At 35.8% G+C, this 20,401-nt stretch overlaps 1 protein-coding gene across 3 annotated transcripts in view; it reads right to left on the bottom strand.

Moving 5' to 3' along the window:
• Positions 1–16,618, bottom strand: part of arhgap32b (Rho GTPase activating protein 32b) — a 106,180-nt gene extending 89,562 nt beyond the window's left edge. For all 3 annotated transcript variants that reach the window (XM_084388239.1, XM_084388240.1, XM_084388241.1), the window contains exon 1: positions 16,123–16,618. The gene's annotated coding sequence lies outside the window, so the exon portion shown is untranslated. The remainder of the gene's footprint in view (positions 1–16,122) is intronic.
• Positions 16,619–20,401: the final 3,783 nt, after the last annotated feature.

Genomic DNA, 20,401 nt, shown 5'->3' with positions numbered 1-20,401 from the left:
GTTTGAAGCTAGCATGTTACTTAGCCAACGACAATACTTTTTATCAATGCAAATATTGAATAAAATATTGCATTTTCCATCTCATCTGCCATATTTGATTAGTTGAGCTAAGGGCATTCTGGCATAGGTTACATGTACAATACCTTCAAATTAGGGATGTCCCGATCCAATCCACGTCATCGGTATCGTGCCGATACTGGCCCAGAACGCTAGATCGGAGACAAAAATATGATCCGATACCTATTAGGGGTGTAACGGTACATGTATTCGTATTGAACCGAACCGGTACGTGCGTCACGGTTCAGTGCATGGATTTACACGAAGAATACACGGTATAAAAATAAATAAAACTCGCGTGCACATTAATGTAATGCGGAACTACTGTTAGATACACACATAGATGTGGGTTCTTTAGGGACACCTAATCTGTAGCCCCGCCTTAGCTCTGAACGCGCGTCTATTTCGCTTTGGACGCGCGAATGGATTCAAAATGTTCAAGCGTCGAACTAGACGCGATAGACGCGAATTTGACGCTCTATTCGCGTTTGGTGTGAACGCAGCATAATGACCAGGCTGCGATGTCAAGATTGCAATGCTGGAAAGTGTGTGTGTGTGTGTGTGTGTGTGTGTGTGTGTGTGTGTGTGTGTGTGTGTGTGTGTGTGTGTGTGTGTGTGTGTGTGTGTGTGTTAGAGAGAGAGAGGCACGGGCGTGATCGAACAGTGGAAACATAAAAACATACTCCGTCATTTTGTTCATACAGGACATCATTAAAACTGCAAAGTGTTTAGCTTATTTAGATTTGTGTAAAACACAACATTGTGCTTTTGTCAAACTGTAACCTACAACTGTCACCCAACCAAAATATCACACACACGCTGTTTAAAAGCCAAAATTATCTCATCTTTTGGACATTCATCATATTGCATTGGTTTTCATTTCTTGTCCTAAAACAGAGCACTAATCTGTTTATTTTTAAGTTACACATTCTACATTGATTAAAAAAGAAAATCAAATGTGTTTTTTAATGGTAGTATTATTTTATACAGAAATAAATTATTTATAATTAAGATGAGAATAAAGTTAAAGTTAATTAAAATCTTAATGAAACAAATATATTGATCTGGAATATAGCAAATTCATTCATTCATTCAGGTACAATTACTAAACATATCTCAAGGTCTTTTGAATAAAGGGTGGCAGTCTTTCATTATCAACTGTTGTTGTGGACTATATACTAGAGAAGTATTTGTTCTCCATTTGAGTGAGCTGTTTTTATGTGGCTAATTGAGCAAAGTGCTTCCACATATTTTATTAGTATTAGTATTAGTTCAAGAATAAAATAAAAATATCAGATTGATATCGGTATCGGCAAATAGCCAAAGCTGCGGCATCAGTATCGGAAGTGAAAAAGTGGTATCGGGACATCCCTACTTCAAATCTGGCCAAAACGAGTTCTCTTGGAACAGTGTTTTGGTCATAATTCCAAATACTCAATGTACAATAGAAGTACTTCCTAAAGTTGTTTAAAAATATTAAAGGAAGAATCCTACAGGGAAAAACAGACACTTTAAACCAGACTGGACCAAGATGATTTAACTGATGGCTGTTATTGCCTGAATGTGCATATGAATAATTAATGCATTCAATCTTTAATGATTAATTTATGAGTCTCAATCCATAGTATCACACAGGTCTGTGCCCTCAGGAAGCAGTTCAGTGGTGCAGAACAGAAAGCCGATGGTTCCTGCTTATGTGACGTTTTTAAATTCAATTCAAGTCTTGGGGAAACTTACAAGGGCTAATCAGCTTGATTGGAAAGTAAATGCATAACTTACCCAATGAAGAACTTACAAGCCTAATTTTTGTTAAACAATGTTTTCAGATTGAAGCAAACTATAAATGGGAGGTAAATGGCAAAGTTAGATCAAGGACAAAAAGGGCTAATAACAAAAAAGAATGTACAAGAGCAGTCTTCTCTGTCAGACTGAGAGATGTTTCCATTTTAAAAAGGGTTCTAGTCAAATCTGACCCAGAATATCTTGCATATGACAAACACCTCTGACAGTCAGAACTTAACCTACACTGGAAATAAAGTGTGTAGAAAAAAAAACAAAAAAAAAAACAACATTCGGCACAGCAAGCCAGGACATTTCACACTTAATGAAACAGCTTCTAACAGAGAGCAGATAACATCAGTGTTAGTCTAGGCAGTTCTTCGTTGTCTTCCAATCCTAAATTGCTCGGTGTGTCCCAATTCTGTCAGGCGTGGTTTCACTCAAGATTTACATGGGTTTGGAAAAATCCTAGATCACAGCAAATGCTCTTTACCACATCACTTTAGCCGAAAGTATCACATTTTGAATTCACAAAGTCTGTGATTCAATTTATTAAATATAGCCGTTGCCCTGCATTTAAATAAATTAAGCATATATATATGCTTAATTTATTTACATGCGTGCAGGTTACATGCATCTAAGAGCATTCACAGTAAATGCTGCTCCACATGAGCTGTTTTTATTTATGTGTGGAGCGCATCTCAAACTCCATTTCTGCTAATGCTGTGAGTTTGGGTTACTTATAAAGTTCATCTGGGAACGCAATGTGCGCCATTTCATCAGATTTATAACGCAAATCATTTATAAACTTATGCCAACACAGGAGAATACATCAAGTTTCAATGTGAAATGTTCAACGCAATTTCGAATTAAAAGTTTAAACCCTCGCTGTCTGATTTTGCAGATTATGTCCACATATTCTTGTTCAAGAAATTACAGTGGCTGTAGCATTTTAGATATTAAAGATTAAGTTAACATTTGAATTAAATGTTGTTTGACCCATCTTAAACAAGGATTTGATCTGGATTTGCAGGCATTTGGTATGATATGGAATGTACATAAGTTTAAATACTACGTAAATTATAGCATGTATTTTAAGAATGTTGCTCTATAAAACCATGATTATTTGCTTTTGATACTTCATTTGAACCAGAAATGATTGCCTCATATATTTTAAGTAATTTTAAAGGCTATTGTTTGCTATGGCCTATTTTTATTACCACAAAAAAAAATATATATTACTCGATTAATCGTCAAAATAATCAACCGATTACTCGATTACCAAATTAATCATTAGTGACAGCCCTATGTACAACTGAGAAGTTACACCTGTGAATGCTTTGAGTAAGTTTGCAATGAATAGCACAATAGACAACCAAGACTTTTGAGTTTATTGTATAAGGAGTTGCTAGGCTGACCAAACACTGCTTCAAAGAATGGTACATGCATGTACATACAGGACAATGATAATGCCTTAAAGACTGGATGCAGCTAATCCATTTTCAATATTAAGATTTGTATATGTCAGCCTTAAGCTAAATTTACAAGTTAGCTGTCAATAGCCCAGTCATGACTCGTCAAACAGCTTAACACATACTGCGTGACCTTGTATGACCCAATCTCCACATCAAAATCCAATTAAAGGTGTAAGAGATTATCTTACTCAGCACATACTGTTGGAATTGAAGCCTTATTGTTCATATTACTCAGCAATGCGCAGAAGTGACCAGCAATTTGCCAAATGGTGAGAAAAATTTTTTCAATATTTATTCCAAATGTTCTCAGTCTCTTGTCTGACTAATTAATAGCAAACGGTTTTCAGTTATCATCATATTGGGAAGTCAGAAAGAATATCCTTCAAGAAGCTACTGAAAGTAGTTTTTGTTGACTGCTTGTTGTTGGCTATTAATTGTACTATACCAACACCGATGCCAAAAATTACATTCACAGGCCAGTGAGAACATACTGAAAAAAAAAAACTTACAAAAAAAATGGTAGTATGCAGGCTCCTATTGTATTTCAGACAAATTAGAGTTAACAGGAAAAATGAGCTGTCAGAACTGAGGCTGAAGATTCTCCACAGATGAGTCATCCCTCAAATTGCTCTTTCCCACAGCTGGAGCATCAAGCCGTATGCTAGATGTGCTTTGGAAGGTTGCACTGAATATGACAATCAGAGAGGCAATTTATATCAAGAGTGATTTCAGGAGATCAAGGCACAAGATTGTTTGAATAAATTAAAGATACTTTCAATAGCAACAGGTTTAGTGATGCAGCAGAAAACAGAGTCTTGTGAAAACAGTCTCTATGCCTTTCAGAAAATATCAATATTCTACAAGTGCCAATGAAATCAAAATTAGGGCTGTTACTAACAATTATTTTGGTAATCGAGTAATTGGTCGATTATTTTGATGATTAATCGAGTAGGGTTAGTACAGAGAGTACGGATATTTTTTGTGGTAATAAAAATAGACCCAAGCAAAGACCTAAGCCTTTAAAATGAAAATACATATAACAATGAGGCAATAATATTTGGTTCAAATAAAGTATCAAAAGCAAACTATATGGTTATAAAACAACACTTAAAATATAAAAAAATTAAACAATCATGTGCATGTACATTGTACATTATGTTGATTGTTACACTTTACAGCATATCAAATCCTTGTTTAATACTGGCCAAACGACATTTACTTCAAATGTACATTTATCTTTAATATTTGGCTATTTGTTTATGATATAAATGCTACAGCCACTGTAATTTCTTGAACAAGAATATGTGGACATCAAAACATGCAAATTCAGAGTGAAAGGTTTAAACTTTTATTTTGAAATTGCGATGAACAGATACACATATTTGGATGTGCATATCTGGAAACACATTGATGTATTCTCATGTGTTGGCATAGCTGTATAAATGATTTATGTTACAAATCTGATGAAATGGCGCACATTGCGTTCCTGCGTTCCATTGCATAGGGGTGTAAATTGGACTGTTCATCACAATACGATACAATATCGATTCTCTCAGCCAGCGATACGATATTTGCCGATACCTCAAATCCTGCGATGCGATTTCGATTCGATTCTGGGATATATCGATATTTAGATATTATGTGTCAAATTTACACAACCAATTACGTTTATTAACTCACAAATGTTTGCAACCAAAATATATAACATGACCATTTAATTAAACTCTTTGAAAATTGCACACCCTCTCCCAATTGGGACATTTACAACAGAAGAGTTAATTTGCAAAAATAGATAACTCCATTCTTGTTCATTTTCTTAAGTCATGTTTAATCAAACTGTAGCTGGGTTGTTTTGATTTAAGTAATAAGTAAAAAAAAAAAATACAGGTAACTTGGAAAATTAAAGTTCATTTAAAGTATGTTTTTATATCTAAAAAGTTTTTAGTTTTTTTTAGCAAAAAAAAAAGCACAGTAGCACAGTAGTCGATTGTCGAGTTCACGCGCGTGATCATAGGTACTAAACCTATGCGCGTGAACTCGACAATCGATTACTGTGGACTTCGACCGAAAACAGGATGTAAATACAGGTATGTGCGCTGGCTGAATAAACATCATTTTTATTCATATCTTTCACATCTACTGCAGTCAGATTCACCCGCGTTCACTCCGAAGGAATCACTCTGTACTGACAGCACTCCAAATGTACAAAAAAATGAGCTCAATGTTAAAATTGACCGGAGTTCTCCTTTAAGTCTTGTGTACGTTAATTTTGTACGAGTGCAGGTCTCAATTTCAACATAAAACCGAAAAACATGGGTATTACATTAACGCACCCGATAAGCATTCGCTAAACGAATCAGAACGATTCTCCGAATGTTTTACTTTAGGACACAGCATATTTTACATACATAACATTGTATTTTGCAGAACAACAGTGAATTCACGCCTTTGCTGGTTTCATGATAGCATTTTATAACCTAATTTTCCCCATACTAATCTCTCATACTATTTATTGAATTAAACAATTGTATCGAACTTTATTATGATCATATTAAATGTATGAGACACTAGGTATACGTTTCTGTTATAACTTTTTTTTTCTCAATGTAACCCAGCATCGTTAGGTCTGACTGAAGAAAACGGAACCACTACGACTTTCACAGTGAGTATTTGTCGAGTTATTGCATATTTGTTCATTCCATATTTGTGTCAAATACTCGTAGCTCCTATGATATGTAATTTGTGTTAAGTTGCTTTATTGAGAGCCCCCATGAGACCACTAAAACATGTGACAGTGTAATTCAGGCTGCATAAGTTACGAAGTTGATGTCTGCCATTTTGTGTTAGTCTGGGGGGGACTCCTAGTACTAGCTTGTTGAGGACACAACGTGGCCATGATATCATTTTAGGTAACCTGACATCCTCAGTTGGTTCTAGCTTACTTGGTGTCCTAGGCAAGATTAGATATGGAGCCTCTAAATTAGGGGGGAAAAAACTAATTTAACTAATTATTGTTATTAATACAGAACTATAAACCGAAATTTTCAAAACAATTTTATTTTTATTGAATAAATGTTATTTCAGGCCAAATACAATAAGAATATCAATAAAAATAAAAGTGGTGTTTGGGTTAATGCTAAAGTTACTTCAAAACTTGATATTACATTGACATTATTCATTAATTGACTAACTTAATGAATTTAGAGTTAGCAACTTTATGTCAGTGGATGAATTTCATGGGTGTCACTTTGTTGTAAAAAGGGCAGCAATAAATCTTACAGACTTTCATTTCATAACCTTATCGTCCATCTTTGCCAACCATATTGTCATATTCTGTAGGTCAGTGGTTAAATACATAATTAACTGATGTCATGTTACCAGATCTAGTGGCAAGTTTTGATTTTAAGTAGTTGTCCCTCATATACTTTAATAAATCAAACTTGCAACGGTATGTCAGTGCATGTACATCGGGAACACCCAGAATGTGTTTGTATTTTCAAAACAATTGGGGCTTTAAAAACACACCTGTGAAGGGTACATCCAAAGACTGGCATTAAGGAGAATGCCACATTTTCTTGTGACAACTGTGATTTTAAGGACATCTGCTCTCAATCAACATTTCTTCATTTAAGAGGACATCATGAGCTCAAAGTACCTCCTGTGAGAATACTCAAATTCAGATGAAATTACACTAAACACTGAGTGAAGTAACCCTGTACTTTTTCTTTTTGTGTGTGTGTGTGTGTGTGTGGCTTTTGCAGTCTTTCAAATATTTGTAAATGTCTTAGATGTTTAATGTTTAAACTGTTAAGATGCAGTTTCATGAGCTCAAAGTACCTCTTGTGAAAATACAAAAATTAAAGTGAAGTTACACTGAACATTTGAAGTAACCCTCCAGTTATGCATTTTATGGTGTTTTTGACGTTTTTGCACTTTAGAAAATGTTTGTAGATGTTTAGGCAAATGTTTAAACTGTTAAGCTGCAGTTTCATGAACACAAAGTACCTAAATACTAAAATGTAAGTGAAATTTCTCTAAACACTGGGTGAGTACACTCCCCAGTTACTTACATTTTATGGTATTTTTTTTTATGTTTTTGCAGATAATTGATGTTTTTCAAATAATTGTGATTTTGTTAATGTAAGGTGCAATTCATCAGCTTTGTGTATCTTATCAGAATACTGAATTTAAATGCATGATTTTTAAAGGTCTACTGTGCAGAAAATTCAATGCATTTACCATTTTAAGGTATTTTCACAATACTGTTGTAGATTTAATAAATGTATTAAATAAACTATTATATTATAAAATAAACTGTGGCCGAATGGCTTGAGTGTTTAATATATAATGATGTAATACATTTTTTGTCATTTTCTTTTGGGGCAATGGGGAATAAACAATACAGTAAAGTTGCTTTACTAATATAAATTTACCAATATACATTTTTAGTTTGAGATCAAACATTTAGATGTGACCAGTCACTAGAAAATTTTGAGTTGGTGTAAATAATAAAAACATACACTAAACATGCAGGGCATATTTATTTAACTGAATCGCAGCCTTTCGTAAATTAACAATAGTACTATGCTATTGTATTGTTTTTATATGGATTTAAAACATTGTGCAGCCTTAGAAACAGTCTAATAATGTGGTTCATGGATTCTTGTCCATGGAATGAACCATTTCCGGTATTTTGCCGGTTCCTAGACACGGGTAAATTGAAATCGTGAATTTTTTTTAAATAGAGTACTTGAATTCTAATCAAGGAATCACGAAAGCCCTAATAAAAATATATGATTAGGACAACAAGTAAACCAAAACAAAGCACAATTCCAGTACAAAACTAAATGCATTGGGAAAAAAAGCAACTACATATTTTCCACTTAACAGGACCTTTTTGTTTTTGGTTCTCAACAATTCCTTTTTTACAGTGTGTAGATACGCTCAAAGAAAACGGTAATAAATGGTGCAAACATTCCCAAGGTATCAGAGTTTTGTGCAGGAGAGCTCCTCAGCACACCATGTTGCCAATTGAATACCGAATGAGAACTCCCTTTGTCAAGGCTTCCTCGTTATCCCCATTGTAGGAATTCCCTGGCTGTTCTCCAACAACCTCTCTCAATGTGGGAATTGTTTATACGCAAAGAATCCAATAAGAAATTCCAAAGCATCTCTACAGTGGAGACCAATGGAGATGCTTTTTATGCTCAGCGCACACACGCTCACTCAGCTTGAGTGTGGAGGTCAGGGGACGAACCAATGCATGAGACTCTAATAATTAATGGACATGTGACCTGAAATGACAAAGCCCTCATTCCCGCACAATGCATCCTTAGCCCTCAGAGCTGGGGGTTAGAGTTCAGCCAAGGCTTTGTGTGTGGCAGTGCTGATTGTCGACAGACAATGAATCCTTTGATTGAACTGCAAACTTTTCAGTCACCGAAAGGATGAGTATGGTTTCGTTTGCCAAATGTACAAGGTTATGTAAGCAGTAGGACCATTTTGTAACTTTTAGGAAATACAGAACTCTGCTTTGTTTTTCCAGGTTATTGCAGAATATTTATGGGGATATTGTGATATCCAAGAATCTCAGAAAACACACACTACTGTTATTTTTTTTTTAAAGTAGTATCTTATGCTCAACAAGGCTGCATTTACTTGATCAAAAATACAGTAAAAACTAATGTTGTAAGGATTACAATATGAAATGTTTTCTATTTTACTATATTTTAAAATATAATTTATATAATTTATTTTATTTTAAAACAAATTCTAATGGCAAAGTATTTTCAGCAGCCATTGCTCATCTTCAGTGTCTTCAATATGCTAAATAATATAATGAATAATTTTAGGATTCTTTTATGAATGGAGTTTAAAATAAGTTCCATAGTATTGATCATCTTTTAATTAATTACACCATTTAAAGGGAAACTCCACTTTTTTTGGAAATAGGCTCATTTTCCAACTCCCCCAGAGTTAAACAGTTGAGTTTTACCGTTTTCGAATCCATTCAGCCGATCTCCGGGTCTGGCGGTACCACTTTTAGCATAGCTTAGCATAGATCATTGAATCGGACAAGACCATTAGCATCTCTCTCAAAAAAAATGACCAGAGAGTTTCGATATTGGTTTGTACCATGGTTCCAGCAGGCGTAATGATATGACGCAGCGCCTGAAAATAGTCGACCCTATAGTCTACTGAGCTGGGGACTATTTTCAGGCGCTGCGTCATATCATTACGCCTGCTGCACTCATGGTACGGCAGCAAAGTTTCTTGATTATTACGCAGGAATGAGAGTATAGTTCCTAGCCATATCGGCCTAGAAAATCGCAACTTTTCATTTTCCGTCAGTCTTAGTACACAATGTAACTACAGAAGAGTCAAGTTTTAAATAGGAAAAATAATCGAAACTCTTTGGTCATTTTTTTGAGAGAGATGCTAATGGTCTTGTCCGATTCAATGATCTATGCTAAGCTATGCTAAAAGTGGTACCGCCAGACCCGGAGATCGGCTGAATGGATTCGAAAACAGTAAAACTCAACTGTTTAACTCTGGGGGAGTTGGAAAATGAGCCTATTTCCAAAAAAAGTGGAGTATCCCTTTAACACTATTCACTATAGGACTGTTGGGCTATAGCAATGAAATAAAATCAGTGTCAACAAAACACATCTTACCATTTATCAAAATTAATTTACACAACAATTACAATTGCCTAAATGTTATGAGATTAAATTTCTAAATATAAAATTGTGAATTGTAATATGAAAATATTGAAAATTAAATGATACTATTATATATGAAACTAAAATCGCCAGTAGGTAGCGGCAAGCCGTAATGAGTGAATCATAGAATTATTAATTTAAAGGTGAGGTAAGTGTTATTTGAAAAATGCTGTTTGGAAGTTAGTTAGACGCCACACGAAGAACAACAACAACAACAAACTTGTGTGGCCAATCAGCATTATGGGGCATATGACGGTGGAGGAGAAAGAACGAACAAGAGACTGCAGAAATAGAGATGAGACAATACAAAAGAGAAAAGCTCAGAAGAAATCACTGGAAAATTAAGGTTTATGACTGGGCAAGAGCTTTAGGACTCACGTTAATATTAAAAAAAGCTTTCCAGCGCTGGAGAGAGCCTAGCGGGAAGGCCTGAAAACAGACACGGAGATTTGCTTTGGTTCCACTCCACACGTGAGTAACAATGGGTTTGAGTGTCATTATTTGTTGGGAGCTGCTGTGCTGTTGGCAACTAACAACAAATTATTATTAATTTGAACGAATTATATTAAAAGACAGAACAAAGCCCATTAGTCCTGAGAAACAAGATTCACTTCTGCAGGTTTGTGACGGAAAAACATGATGAGTAGCACATAGTCGTCACATCAGTCAGCTGGTGCTTGCTCTTACACAAACGTTTTGAGCTGAGTATTCACAACGGTTAACGAAACCGCACTGCAAAGTGCTTAGAACGCTTCTCTCTCCATCATGACATGGACAAAGTGTTTTAAAAGCTAAACACAAACAGGTAAACAGCAACACTAGTTTAACTTGCTGACACAACATATTGTTAGGAAAGAAGCTGGGAGATAATGATAAGGTTGAGTACAGTACATGCGTTCCTGTAGCTATTTGCACAGCACTTTGCTTAACGTCTTTACCTCATGTTTTCTGAACAATGTCGGACTGATTTGTCTGTTTAGTTAAGCTGCAATGCGTCAGCCTAATTCAAACATCTTTCAGCTCTGAGGTTCTCTTAAACCCTCTCCAAATAAGCAGCCCAATTACAGCATCATGTTCCCAGCCAAGATTACTCCATCTTCAGATAGACTACGCTTCTGCAAGTCCCTGTCAGAAAATGTAACATCTGACCGTGACCGAGCAGAGAGACCTTTACAATTCAAGCAGAACTAATTGGTTAGTTGTTACACAGCGAACAATATTTTTTTAAGTACAAAAAGGTGGAAGAAGCCATCCGTTCTTGTCTGAAACACCACTTGAACATATAAGTCTTAACTACACAATTTCAAATTCCTTATCCAAATTTCCATGACTATGTCTGACTAACTAATGGAATTCAAGTCTTGCAGAAGTAGGCTAACTTTGCATTAGCCTTGCTCTCCAAGACAACATGCTCATTCAACTGAAAATATCAATGAATGCATTTCAAATAGAAACTAACGTTCATTTCAGAGATGTGTCTCATATTAGTCAAGGCACCAAGTGGAAGGTTTGTATAATATCTACCTCCCAACAATGGCTTTCTGAACAGCACTGCCTTATGTCATTCTGTTTTGCATTAGTTTGCATAGACATACAATGCAAACTCTGTTCTCAACCAGAGATTCAATGCCATTAACCAATACTGGCATTATCCTCCACTAATGTATGTGAAGAGAGAGAAAAACAGAGAATAAGAAATAGACACTAATGTGCTTTCATATTTCAATGCAAAGATTTAAATTCTTTCCTCATTTCACAGAGCAGCGTTATAATGACCTAAAGGCATTCACCAAGTACACATGAAAAAACGCAAACCACTCCACACAAGGAAAACAGATGGCTGCTGGAGTGAATCAAACACTGATATTACAACACACTTCATATTCTGATGAGGTTGACACTGTATCTTGAATCGCATATGCTGTTTTGACCAACACAAATTAAGCTTAGTCTACAGGGCTGCACAACATTGGAAAAAACTGACATTGAATTTTGTTTTGTTTTCTGCATTATATTGCAATATAAAAAATAAAAATAGAAAAAAAAACACCAAATGACTTGAATAGCTCTATTTGGACAGAATTAATCTAGAAAAATCTAAAACGATTGAGGTGATTTTGTAGGGAAGTAAATTTGCAATAATAAAATTACAAGCAGATATAAATACAACAGAACAAAGATACAAATGAAAAACAGTGTTTCATGTTTATCAGGCAAGTCTAACAGTATTCAGTTACAGACATTGTATAGTCAAATGTAAAATAATACTACATAGTCTTCACTGGAGCGTACGATCACACCGGTGTGATTAGATTGGTCAGTGCATCACGTGATCACGTGTTGGCTGGCGCTGAGCCAGAGACAGACACGCTCAGAGCTTGACATATCAAAACTATCTGTTACACACATTTATTTTGGGTTTCAGACATTTACATACACAAGTACTATCAAAACAAATGTGTAGTTTGTCATATACACACACTGATGTCTCTGGAAGTGCCAATAACAATCCTTTCAATTAAAAAAAGACACATATCAGAGACACGTTGTGTAGGTAGCCTAACTAAAGTTTACTCTATTCTCCCATTTCACTGGCCTCTTACTTTCAGGTATTTCGGGAGAAGTGTATGCTATGAATGAATTTGTGTTTTGTAAATCCGACAGATACAATTATCTGAATTTCAGTGCAAACGAACATGGCGGGTTATAGATCAACTAACATGATCATGATAAAGGTTTTTAAATGACAAAACACATTCACTTACATGCATTTGAAAATCAGAATATCATGTAGATAACATGGCTAACAAGTTTGTGAAAATTTTGTCATACTGATCATACAGTGGTATCGTGGCTGAAGTGTGTCAAGTGACAAGCATGACGTGTCGCCATTGGAAATAATAAGGTGATAACGTTCTAAAACAAGTCAAATTAAACTACCGTGTGAAAGGGTTAATAAAACAGACAGCACACCTGGTATTAGGCTGCTGTCACTTTAAGACTGAATGCACGGATCCAATATAATAATATGCATCCGTTTTCTATCTCAATTTTTTGCGTTAACGTAAACCATAAGCCATTGCATTTATAAGGATACGGGCATTTTGACAATTTTGTGTGTATGTGTCCCTTAAAGGGATACTCCACTTTTTTTGGAAATAGGCTCATTTTCCAACTCCCCCAGAGTTAAACAGTTGAGTTTTACCGTTTTCGAATCCATTCAGCCGAACTCCGGGTCTGGCGGTACCACTTTTAGCATAGATCATTGAATCGGACAAGACCATTAGCATCTCTCTCAAAAAAATGACCAAAGAGTTTCAATATTTTTCTTATTTAAAACTTGACTCTTCTGTAGTTACATCGTGTACTAAGACCGACGGAAAATGAAAAGTTCCGATTTTCTAGGCTGATATGCCTAGGAACTATACTCTCACATGACGCAGCGCCTGAAAATAGTCCTCAGCTCGGTAACTTCCAACGTGACCGGGACTAAGTTTGTCTAACCTACTAGACCTATTTTCAGGCGCTGCGTCATATCATTACGCCTGCTGCACTCATGGTATGGCAGCAAAGTTTCTTGATTATTACGCAGGAATGAGAGTATAGTTCCTAGCCATATCAGCCTAGAAAATCGCAACTTTTCATTTTCCGTCGGTCTTAGTACACGATGTAACTACAGAAGAGTCAAGTTTTAAATAGGAAAAATATCGAAACTCTTTGGTCATTTTTTTGAGAGGGATGCTAATGGTCTTGTCCGATTCAATGATCTATGCTAAGCTATGCTAAAAGTGGTACCGCCAGACCCGGAGATCGGCTGAATGGATTCGAAAACGGTACAACTCAACTGTTTAACTCTGGGGGAGTTGTAAAATGAGCCTATTTCCAAAAAAAGTGGAGTATCCCTTTAAAGCAAAAATAGACGTGAAAGAACGTAATTCGGTGTTCACGAACTGTCACATACACAGAAAACATGCTCATGACAGCATTTAAAATATGCTGGAAAGCAAGTATGAATGAATGAATGTTAATAAAATGGGATCATCTTCTTCAAACAAAAGTTTAAATGATATCTGCCAATATTAGAAAAAAGACTTTTTCATCCACACATCTGGAAATGCTCTAAAATCCAAACCCTTCCATTTGTGTGTGTATCATTTTGTAATCACCTTACAAATATGCATTCAATTTGTATCATGTAGGCAGTGTCTTCCCTGTTTATGTAGGTCATATATCAATATATTATCCCGCACTGCCTGTCTGAGTTAAAGAACAGATGAACTAATGAAACCAGACAATACACAATAACAATTCAGTCCAATCACATTCAGGCAATGTGCAACATGTTTTACAAGTATTTAGTTGTTATCAGGCTGTTATCAGTTTTGATGCTTATCTTGCTCCTTACATTTAATTATATAATCATTATGGCTTTAAGCATTTTATGTTATTGCTTGTTATCAGAGTTGTAATGCAAATACAATAATTTCAAAGAGCTATGCACCATTGTTCTCCAAATAATCACTGTTAGAGCAGCATGGAATTTGTATGCTAACCGATGCAGGAAATTAGAAAGATGAGAGGAAATATGAGAGGCATTCTACCACTGTGCCAATCAATAGCAGCTCATCGCTTCAGCAGCGATTCACATCTTGATTGACAATACACGACAAGAGCAAGAATGTCAAGCACGGCACCAGACAGAACACGAAGGTAGAAAAGGGTTATAACCAGGCTGCTCAAGGTTGCTCTTTCCATGCTGGCAATAAGAGTGTCAGACCAGATTGGATGTGGTTCGCCTCAGTAATACGACGATGAATGAAAGCTGTGGGCCTATCACAATACAGGCTAAAGCCTAAGCTATACATATAGCTGTAATTCTATCACCAAAATCAATATTTTGAGCAGAGCGCTGCTTTAATATGCACACAGACGCCTCCAGCTGATTCTCAGGCTTAATGTCAAGTCTCGAAATCATTCAGAGACTTTAATATAATTTAGGATGCGCATCGTTATTTTTCTAAAGCAATGTGGCCAAGAGCAGAACATTTTTCTCTGTCTAACAGGTGTACAACAACCAGACTGAATTCAGTTTAAAATATTGATTCATGACTGCTAACCCCTTTCAGAGCAAAAGGGAAAACCAGACCTGAATGCAAAGGTGCTACATGAATTCTCATTTGTCTAGACCAGGGATTTTCAAACTAAAGGGCCACAAGGAAGTGTAGGGGGTCTGTGGAAATGTTTAGAGAACAAGTGGGAAAGAAATAAATAAAAAATCATTAGGCCTACTATGACAGCACGGTGATATAATGAGTAGAAACAAAACGCAACTAAATATTTTCCAAATAATATTTGAGACATATTTGTTACAATCATTTTTCAAAAAGTATAAATTGTATCTTTATTTCAAGATTCTAAAAGATGGCTTTTACATTTCAGGATGGGGTCACAAGGAGGATATTTGGGGGTCCTTGCCATCTAAATGATTGAAACCCTCTGGTCTAGACCAAAGAGTAGACATAAATCCTCAATTTTATGTTGTCATTCTGCACCCTTGGAGCAAAAAATAAAAATAAACCAACGTCTATGGTCAGATCTCATTGTGAAACACGAAACGTAGGCTATACTGCACTATACGGTCTTTATAAATTGCAATTCGTTTGACTCTGTTGATTCTTTTCAACTCCGTTTCATCGTAGATCTCATCTTAAGGGACTATTTAACGATAATAACTAGCGACATCTAACGAGTGTGTGTACCTTTATAAGTAGGCTACAGGATAAACAGTACACCTCCCAGGGAATGTACTGTGTAACCTAAATCAATATAACATTCTAATCGATTCAAACTTCCCAGAAACACCAGTTTTAATGACACTTAATAGTGTAAATTGCATAAAATACAATCATGTAGACATAAGCTATAAAATGTAAAGCTAAGTAGCAGAGTTTATTATAGGAAAGCACGCAAAAGCACACGCGCGCACACACACACACATTCAAGCCGCTCCACTTTCCCCCCTCGCGCAGGCGTTTCACTACCAAGTTATGAATAAATATAACGGTAACCCGCTATGTTTAAGTACTTACCGGTTGTATAATTGTGTAAATGCTCGAGAAAATGAATAGTGGGGTGTCAATGTGGCTCAGCACCGCTCTATCCAGGGATCCTCCACGAAGACCGCAGAAAGCCAGCCGAGAAACCCGGTGCCAGAGAGTCGCATCGTGAAATTAAGAGATTTAAACGAAAAAGACCGCAAAGTCCACACGAAACTGGATTGTGCTGTAGAAAATATAACTTCAGAGAGATGAAATTATATAGGTTCCTTAAAAATCGTCTTGTGGGGAAGGGGTTTGTCGAGCTAGCTTTGCAGCTAGCTGCAACCAACCAGCTGTTCGAGCGGCGTTCCTGACTGAACTTTAAAAAAATATGACTGAATATGTGACTAGACCTGTCACATATCTGACGTCCATTTTAATGTTAGCGAATATATGAAGAGAGGTGTACTGTCCTGTCGGCTGAGCCACGCGTACCGCCACTTGCCTCAGAGAGACTTCGGTTCAACATTCAAAAGCGTGACCGCGCAGTGGTGTTCCATGCGCGTCACCGTGACCACATAAGTGCGATTGGCGCAGAAGTCCAGCGGATTTTATCAGGGCACACGCACTGAATCGTTCATTCTTTCCCTTTTTATGAGTATTTCTTGTTAGGGCTCGATGAGAGCTTAAGAGACTTATTATAATCTTATAATGAGAGACTTATTAGAATCATGAAATTGTCGTGCGGTGCTCATTCTCTTAAAATATTGACAAGAGCAGTCAGTCTCTGACTGTTACTGTGCACATTAATTATGCAAGACTTCACATAGCCTACATTGGTCCTATAGTGCAATATTTGCAAGTATAAATCGTGGTTCTAATAGCCTACAGAAATACACTTGCAGTAAAATATTATAGGCCAATTGAGTAGCCTATCCTAAATGTATCAAAATGGGCAAATCTAACACACAAATCACTGATTATTGAGTAGCTTCTGGGACCAACAGACAAGACAACAAACCTGAAATAAATATTATATACAAAAAAAAGTGTCAAATATGTATTATAAATAAATGACAAATCTTGCATTTACTTCAATGAATGAATGGATGAATGTGACTACAGCAGCATTAGAACCGATCTTCAGCTCCATCTATTGAACTGTCACGGCAGTCAGAAAATCTTACGAAATAGCCTTATTTGCACATCAGACATGTATTAAATGTTGCTGTTCTAATTATCACATGTTGCTAAAATGACCAAAGCGGGTTATTTTCCTTTTGTGTATATTGCCACAGGCTGTGAGACGTTGTTGAACCATTATTAGTTTAAGGGGAAAATAGTTTCAGGACTTTTATTTTGCCTGATTTTTAAAAATATATATACTGTGTTGACCAAAAGTAGGAACACAGTTGTTAAACTTTATACAAGATAAATATTTTTAAAATAAACATTGTCTTTCTGTCAGGACATAACAGCAAAGTTTCTCGAAAAGATGCATCATTTTACAGTATTTCTGTTTTTATTAAGTTTAATAGGCCTATACTTTATAAATGACTGAGTTATGGTCTGATTGAGAACCTGTTTTAGGTTACTGACTGTCATAATACTGATAAAATGAAGAGGAGTTTTTTGTAATCCCCTCTAGTCAATTTCCTTTTTGAAAACAAATTCAATAGAACAATCTTGTCTGTCCTGATGTAAAATATTTTAATATTACTATTAGTTTTGGCACATGTTTTTTACACCAAAAGATAACAGGTACAGTAGGTATAGTATGAAGAAAATTTAAAATGTTACAATAGCACCAGTCTCCCATACATAAGCAAAGCTCACACGAGTATACTGTCATTTTCTTGTCTCTTTTATTATCTCAAAATACAAAACATTTTTGAAGCAGGCAAAAAAATACATGAGTCTAGCATCTGAAAATGTCAATGAGCTGTACCAGCACTGGGTGAAGTGAACCGAAGAAGTGATGATGGTGAGGTCAGTATCTACCACTGTTAGTCTTTTTTTTAAATAGTTATTATTGTAATTGTTTTGTTTATTTATTTATATACTTGGCAGCTCCACTTGTATCTATTATCTGAAAAAAAAATCTATAACCTTAGTCTTGATGAGTAAAGCAACATCCTAGCATCATATCATTGCTTCTTGTGTCTGAGGTCAGATGTTAGTTAATTTAGAGCTACTGGAGAACTATAAACAGTTGCAGTCAAAATATTGTTTGGAATCTGAAACTCATAACATAAGGGCAACCATTACGGTGCAATTAATAAGAGCACTGTACAAGATACAAGAGAGGTAAGCAGAGTTAACCCTATGGGTGCCGCTTGAAATTTCATTTATCTGAAACATATGAAAGCACATCAAAACAATACAGCAAAGCTATTGAACAGCAGTGACAACCATACAAATGGGAATAAATGATACAGAACAAAGCAGATTCCCACATTCCTTATTGTGATGTTAAACATTTTAGGTAACAACATTCATCCTGTAATTCAGAATAAAAAAAGACACAGTTCAGCCAAAAATGAAGATTGTATCCTTTACTCACCCTCAATTGTCAATTCTCAAATGTCATGTAGAACAACATGAAGGTGAGTAAATGATGGCAGAATTGTATTTTTGGGGTCAGCTGTTCCTTTAATGACATAAATCATATATCACATATGCTCTCAGATTACAATGTCATGTTTAATTCCTTAAGTTTCTGTGCAGGCAAATGCTGACAGTACAGCATATGGATAGAAACCTACATCAATGGAAAATAGTGGCACATTAATGCCACTTGATTGAGTCCGAATGAGGTCATATTGTGATGTGCAAATTTGCAAATGATTCTACAAATGAAATTAAAAGAGTAAAGTATAAAAAAATTAAAAGAGAACAGTGACGGTGCAAACATATTACATCAGTACAGCATACATGTTGAGGCTAACAAAAGGGCTAACATTGTTGCTCTACAGTAAAAAAAAAAAAAATGTTGTTTGACAAAAAAACGAACAAAATAGAATTAGCCTATAGCAATTTTATTTTATTTTTAAGAGATAAAAAAAAAAAAACTGTGTAAATGGAAAGCATCAAAACTGTTTTGCACTGTAGCTATAACCTCTTATATGTCAAAAGTGTTTTCCCGACTGTCAAGAGCGTGTTTACGGTATTTTCTAAGTGTCTCTAGTTTTTGGTAGCGCATTGATGTAACAAAGTACACTCCTCAGGTATTAATGTGTGGTTTTCTCTCATTTTCTTTGTTAATCTACAGGAAAGATCGTTCAGTGATGATAAATGTGAGGCGCAGAGTTATCTCTGGTCTGGACCACAAAATCAATCAGCAATAGCACCAAGTCATGATATGTTCAATGGTATGGCTGCTTACACACCACACTGAGGTCTCTAGAAAAGGTTACGGTGATTGTTAGAATACATACCTACTACAAAAAGCAGTTTGCATCATCTGCTATTTCGCTAATGACCACACCTTGCTACCAGGAGCATCTAACAGCAGAAAGAACATATACTGTGTTTCTCCATAAACAAGACAGCTAAACTGGAACAAATCTTCTGGGTTTTTCTCGCAGTACAAAATTAAAGATTCCCCAATTCGTCGTTATTACGTAACTATAAATATCTGTTATTTATACATACAGTACACTGTCAAAATATTTCTACTGGTACAGTCTGTTGACTATAAGAATACAGAATACATATATCTTGGACTGTGCTGCTATACATATTGCAGGTGCCACACACCCTACCCCCCCCCCCCCCCCCCCCCCCCAACAACAACATAACGACAAATGCCATTTCATCTTGAGCTGACTGCTTAAACTACATAACAAAAATCCATCTCTGCAGGTATATTGAACTGCACGATTAGACTCATCAGACTCATCAGAAACTGGTCATGCTCATTTGTGTGATAGATTTCTTTATGCCGCAAATGATCATGAGAATATCTTCCACACAGTTCATTTTACATTAATGAGGTTTTCTGAGCATGAATCATTTATGAAATAATATTCAGCACGTGCTTCCCCTGAACATAAGTTAAAATGTTTGACGGTGAAAATATGAGCAGTTGAATATAGGTTTTATCTGTCACTGAACTGTACCAAAATGTTGAACCAGAGCTTTAGATGACAATGAAACAGAAAAAAGTGCGACAACAAAAAAAGCATAACAGTAGACAACACCATCCACTTTGGTTTACGATTCTAGTAGCAAGTGAGACGTTTAATCATTGTGTTTTATAATACAGTATATTCCATCTGTAATAGTTTTATAGATATCTGAAAGTGAAGGCCTGCTACATGTTTCCATA

Source organism: Rutilus rutilus, assembly GCF_951802725.1.
Source record: "Rutilus rutilus genome assembly, chromosome: 18".
Taxonomy (NCBI): domain Eukaryota; kingdom Metazoa; phylum Chordata; class Actinopteri; order Cypriniformes; family Leuciscidae; genus Rutilus; species Rutilus rutilus.
Note: the sequence above shows the minus strand (reverse complement) of the source record. Positions and strands in the feature narration are given on the sequence as shown.